At 40.5% G+C, this 6,254-nt stretch overlaps 1 pseudogene; it reads left to right on the forward strand.

Annotated features, from left to right (window-relative positions):
- The first annotated feature begins 5,122 nt into the window (after window positions 1-5,122).
- LOC145408891 (5S ribosomal RNA) lies at window positions 5,123-5,241 on the forward strand (annotated as a pseudogene).
- Window positions 5,242-6,254: the final 1,013 nt, after the last annotated feature.

The raw sequence follows: 6,254 nt of genomic DNA on the forward strand, positions 1-6,254 counted from the left end.
ATATATATATATATATATATATATATATATATATATATATATATATATATATATATATATCATCATCATCAGCCATTGGAGCCAGTATTTCCATAAAATGCCTACTGAGGTAGTCCCTGCCATGCAAACGGTCAGGCAGTTGCTGCACACTGTGCCACTGTTTCACAGAAGGCTATAGCTATCCATATCTCTCCAGAAGGCCGTAAATTACATCCTACTCGAACTGTCTGAGGGATGTGCTGGTCTGCGTAACATCCTTGTACGGAATGAAGGCATGCAGTACATAGATGTGCAGTAAATGTAGGAATGCCTTACAACAGCTCCTCAGACAGTTGATGGTGCCGATCTGCATATCAGATTTATTGACGAGTCGCATGTTCACATTGTAGTCGATAACAGCATCAGGCTTGAAGACTGGCTGCCTTATTCTCCTATCAACCCTGCCTGTGTCAATCAACCTACCTTCATGGACCGTGGAGAGGACATTCACCTTTCTCTTATCGTGTCTGTGAAGTGCTAGGAGTTTACCTGATTTCAAGGTCCTGCACTCCCCCTTCAGGGTACCTTTGAGAAAGGATGGCCAATACTTCCTCTTTGCATGGACAGTGCCACGATCCAATTTCGTGTTCTCGCAGGTACTTTGTAAGACTTGGTGCCGTGTAATAATTATCCATGTATAGGATATGGTTGCCACCAAAGTACCTGTCCACCAGCTTCTTGACAACTGAGCCAGAGAAGCCATGGGGATCGTCCTTCGACAACACAGCATCACATGCTGTATACACAATGAAATCTAACATGTACCCAGTCTTGCAATCACACACTACAAAAAACTTTTTTCTGAAACGATGTCTCTCTGAGGGAATGTACTGAATGAAGGCAAGACGTTCCCTGAAAAAAACTAATGACTCATCGAGAACAACCTTCTGGAATGGCCAGAAAAAAATCATAATTTTTCCTTCATCATCTCCAGTATCGAGTGAATTTTCCACAGTCTGTCGTTCAGGTGAGGGTCCATATTCGCGGAAGAATGCAGGTACCTCAGGATGTCAAGGTGGCAGTCCCGTGGCATATACTTACCAAATACTGGGGTTGCAGCAGTATCGTCCACGAGCCAATAATCATGCGTTTCCTTACATGAGGCATCAACATAGTCAGTGCTAACCAAACATACCTTTCGCTAATATTCATTGCAGTCCATTCTATCGTCTTCACACTCTCTCTCAGGTGCAAGGTTTCAGCCCAATTGCAGCAGAATTCCCTGAAACTATTCACTTCTTTCACAGTGAACTCCATCATTGCTGTAATGAAAATGCAAAGAAGAAGTCCACTGCAGAAGAAGATTGATAACAGGGGAATTCTGACTGCACATCTGCATTTGTGTCATCAAACATAAGTATCTCCAGCTGAAACCCCACCCCTTCCTCCCAGGCAAAAGTTTCGAACCTACCAATCCTAGGTTCCTGCCTTGTCTGCCGTGCATGTGGCCTGCCCTGTGCCCTGCCACTGCCCTGTAGGCCACTCTGGTGTGCGGCTCAGCCTGTGCCATTTCGTTCTCCCACCATCCTCTATCTCCTCTCTTTCTTCACTCCCTGCCTTCCCTTCCACCATCTCCACTGAGCAAATATCACCTTTGCAGGATCATCAACATCTGACCCTTTATCATCAGAAAAGGCTGATGATCGTGCAAAGGGAAAATATCACTACACAGTGGAGAATTCACGGTCACTCTCCTCCTCTGAGGTGTATATCTCCACACTCAACATGGCGATGTCACTTTCCTCAGAGGAGGAGTCACTTTCCCCACTCACTATTGGCAATAACGGCAGATTCAACTCCCTCCCTATCGCACTGTCACTAAGGCCTTTCCTCTTAGGGTCTTTTGACTTCATTGATGTTGAAGTTGGCGGTCGTGGGCAGTCACCCGAGGGTCCAGACACAGGAATATCTTTTTTCATAGGACTATCCATGACTGACATACGCAGGCAGGCCAGTGGCTGCATGTGGTGGAATTAACCAGCTAAATATTCAAACAATGGCACAAATTTCTATATCATGTATACATGACCCCTGGATGGCTCCAGGAGGACATGTATACATGTCATCTGGACGGGATGGGTTAATATGCTGTTAATATGTAATAAAGAGATTTGAGGAAACCCGTGCTTAAATTCGGGAGGGCAGGAAGAATAAGCAATGGAAATTCTAGCTAGGGAATGTTGCACACAACAGAATGTGATGTCATCAAAACTCACACAACACATCTGATGGAAGATCCCCATGCTCGTACATGTGCTCACACGCATGACCCAACCAGTTATATTGTGGGGAAATAGGAGAGGCTGGTCAGAAGGGGTTGGGACATGATAGGAGAGAGAAGAGGCATGGGGGAAAAGGCAGGAGTAGAGGGTATGGTGTTAGCTAGCATAAACCACCCTCACCTTAGTACACTGTACTGCTTTTGTCAAGATAACTCTCTTTTGAGAATAAAAATGCAGTCAAACCCCAGATTCATCTTCATCTTTCTCCTGCCATCCATGACAAGACCAACTTGGAAATTCTCTTTTCTTAAAACTCTATAATCTAACATTTTTGGGAAACGACTCGGCTGCAGCTGTGAGATATTTTCATTTCACTAGTTCAACCACAGTTACCAAGTTTAGGAAGTAATCTCATTCAGCTTTTGAACTTGCAAATTTCGATGCAGCTTATCCAGTTGGACAGCTGCATTATCCTTAAAATATTTATTTCTTTTAGCTACTGAGATGATTGAGGCTTGTTTTTAAGCTCTTTTTGCCTCTCAGGTGTCCCTAAAGCCAGGAAAAAACCTTGAATTACTCAGTCAAAGTAAAATCACCCAGTCAGTTATCAAACATGGTATGCTCACTGGATCAGTGCAGTTGACCTACTGATGCCCACTCAGCACCATACTAGATGATTGATTGATTACACTGCAATGATGCTGGCAGCGTAACAACAGAGGTTATTACCATCATACAGCAAGAGTAATAGCAGAACACAGATAGCTAAATATATATATATATATATATATATATATATATATATATATATATATATATATATATGTGTGTGTGTGTGTCAGCAAGAGCAAACACAGTGTCGTGACGAACATAATGGACTTTATTACCATACGTTTCAACATTTCTCTAATGTCTTCAGTGGTCTAAAATGATAAAATTATTAAAATTACTTACACGTAAATATGGAAGTACTTTAAAAATACATCAGTGGTAAAAATGAGAATTAAGCAATGTTTAGGGGGTAGGATGATACAGTATCGTTAAGCTGGGGCTTGTGCAATTTAATATACAAGGACTCTAAGATTCTTACACTCTCACTGGGGCAGCTATCAAGTATTTTAAAATATTCACCTTATAGACGAGTATCACACTGAACACTATGCTCCCTCAGCTGAATAAGGTGGTGAGTGAAGCCTATGACCCGTTCTCCTAGACTGACCCATATGTTCGGTGGTGCGTGTTTTGAAAGCATGTGAAGTATTCCCAATATACATTGTTTGGCAACCAGGGCAGGTAAATGAGTAAACTACTGACGAACGTAAGCTAACCGGCAGAGAGTCCTTAAACAGAAACAAAGACCCAGCTTTGAAAGAACTGAGGTGAACGAACTGGAAATCCAAAATAGGGTAAAATTTGGATAAACTCTTGAAAAAAGTTTGTTCTATTTTCGCAAAATCTCCTAGATAAGGTAAAATTAAGTAGACTACCTCCTTACTCACTGTTGGGGAACACTGTTTGGGCTGTTATCCTTTGTTCAGGAACATGTTCACCAATTTATCAAACAGTTGTGCACTATAACCATTATTCACAAAATATTTCCTCAAAAAAGTTACTTCATTATGAAAAAGGGCGTATATGACAGACAAAATGCTCTGTGAATATGAGCCTTTGCAGCACTGATCCTGTGTCTGATATGACTGAAACTTAAAAAGCTTGTGCCCAAACCTGAAAAGGCTGCATTGCGAATAATGGAAAAAAGAAGCTTACCATTGCTTTTCGAAATCATTAAATCTAAAAAAGGGAGTTGATTTTTTTTTCTCCATCCCCAGTGTGAAGGAAATGTTTTTATGCTGTCTGTTGAGGTATTCTAAGATTTTCAACTTGTGTTCTTTGGCTTTAAATATTACAAGAGTGTCATCCATATACCTCCTATATAAAATGGGTCTAAAATTTGATGGACATGCTTCTAGCCACGTTTTCTCATGGTAGCAAAGAAAAATGTTAGCTAGTATGGGTCCTAATGGTGAACCCATCGCTACCCCATCAACTTGTTTATACAAATTTCATTAAACACAATAAGGATATCTTTTACACAAAGTAATAATAACTCTTTAAAACAGATTGAGCCATACCATTAAATATACCTACTCCCTGATATACTAATGACAAGCAAATACCTACAGTTTCATCTAATGGCAGACTAGTAAAAGGAGATTTAATGTCAAAACTACATAAAAAATAAGACTCAGGTATTGGACAGTCGGGCAGGGAAGTGGTCAATTCGTACGAATTCTTTAATGTAAACCCGTTATTGGTAAATGAAGTTAACAATTGTACAAGAAATTTTGCAAACTTAAATGAAGCTGTGTTGTAGGCAGCCATGATGGGACGTAACGGAACAGAGTCTTTATGAATTTTAGGGAGACCATACATGAGACCAGGGGTAGAACCTGCAGCTCTGAGTGAGTGAGAGGTTTCTTTAATTATTGCATTTAGTGTGACGAGTTTGTTGATGAATCTGTTTAGTTTGTCCTCTACCCTGGTTGTTATGGAACATATATCCTCATATCTTAATATGCCAACTTAGTCAGATCATTGAGAATAATATTCATCTTAGCATTATAGTCATCTTTATTTAACAGAACAACTCCCTTTCCCTTGTCATTTCTTTTTCCAAGATTCCTTAGTGACAAGGTTCGTCACAACACTGTGTTTACTCTTCTTGCTGAAGATCCGGTTCCCTAGGAACGAACTAATATCAAGTGTATATATATATATATATATATATATATATATATATATATATATATATATATATATATATATATATATATATATATATATATATATATATATATATATATATCGGCCATACCACGTTCAGTACACCGCTTCCCATCCGATCAGCGAAGTTAAGCAACGTTGGGTCTGGTTAGTACTTGGATGGGTGACAGCCTGGGAACACCAGATGCTGTTGGCATCCCTACGTGTCAAGTGGGGTTGGTGGAGGATTAGTGCCCCTCCCTGTAAAACAATTAACTCTAAGCCCTTGGCCACCCCATTTGGGATACATGGCGTCTGGCAATGAATGAATAATGAATGATATATATATATACAGTCGACCCTCTGTCTTCGCAGGGGTTAGGGACCTGAGACCCCCGTGAAGATCGAAAATCCGTGTAAAATTGGTGCCCCCCTAAAAACACCCCTAGCCCCCCATTTCCTTCATTAATAAAGAAAACCCTTGTGTACATGTCAATAAACACTTTATTTATAATTAAAGTATGAAAAAAAAAAGTTTAATTGCGTAGGTGGATGGCTGCTCACACCGCTCGTCACAGCTACATTCTCACCCTCCACAATCGTTACCAGGATTTTCCCTCCCGTAACTTGTCCAGCAATTCCACCTTCTCCAGCAGGGTCATTAGCTTCTTCTGGTGCTTTGGGGTGCCTGCAGAAGATGTCTTGGCTGCTCTCTTAGGGCCCATGGTAGGTAAAATGATGGTGTCACGGAGAGATCAGCGAGTACAAGCACACACAAGCGTGGTCACAGTGAGAATGGGTTTTGGGACAATTCGCTGTCAAGTCAATTTGGAGTCACAATAACAAGACAATTCGCCGTCAGGGTTTTTCGCCGTCAAGACGATTTCCCATCATTTATTTACATATTATAATAGTCTTTTAAGTATACGAGTTTTAAAAGTGATGGTGGTTTATTGTTTTTATAACAAATGTAGTGACATCTGTTGAGGCTCAGCCATATTTTTCCTCACGGTTTGCGTCCACTTTGGCCGATCAGAATAACACGTTGGATATTGTCATTTGAGATGAATATATACTTGTACCTCTTCAGAGTCGTTTTAAAATATACCCAGGATGTTGTAGTACCAATGAAAGTTAGTGAAGACAGCGACGGGTGACGCTAGAATGTAATTCAAAGTCGACTACAGCGAAGTAGAAACACGTTAATTATTGGCTAAAAGTGCAACTTAT

Source organism: Coenobita brevimanus, chromosome 78, assembly GCF_032717465.1.
Source record: "Coenobita brevimanus isolate Jiangsu-jjx chromosome 78, ASM3271746v2, whole genome shotgun sequence".
In the NCBI taxonomy this organism is placed as follows: domain Eukaryota; kingdom Metazoa; phylum Arthropoda; class Malacostraca; order Decapoda; family Coenobitidae; genus Coenobita; species Coenobita brevimanus.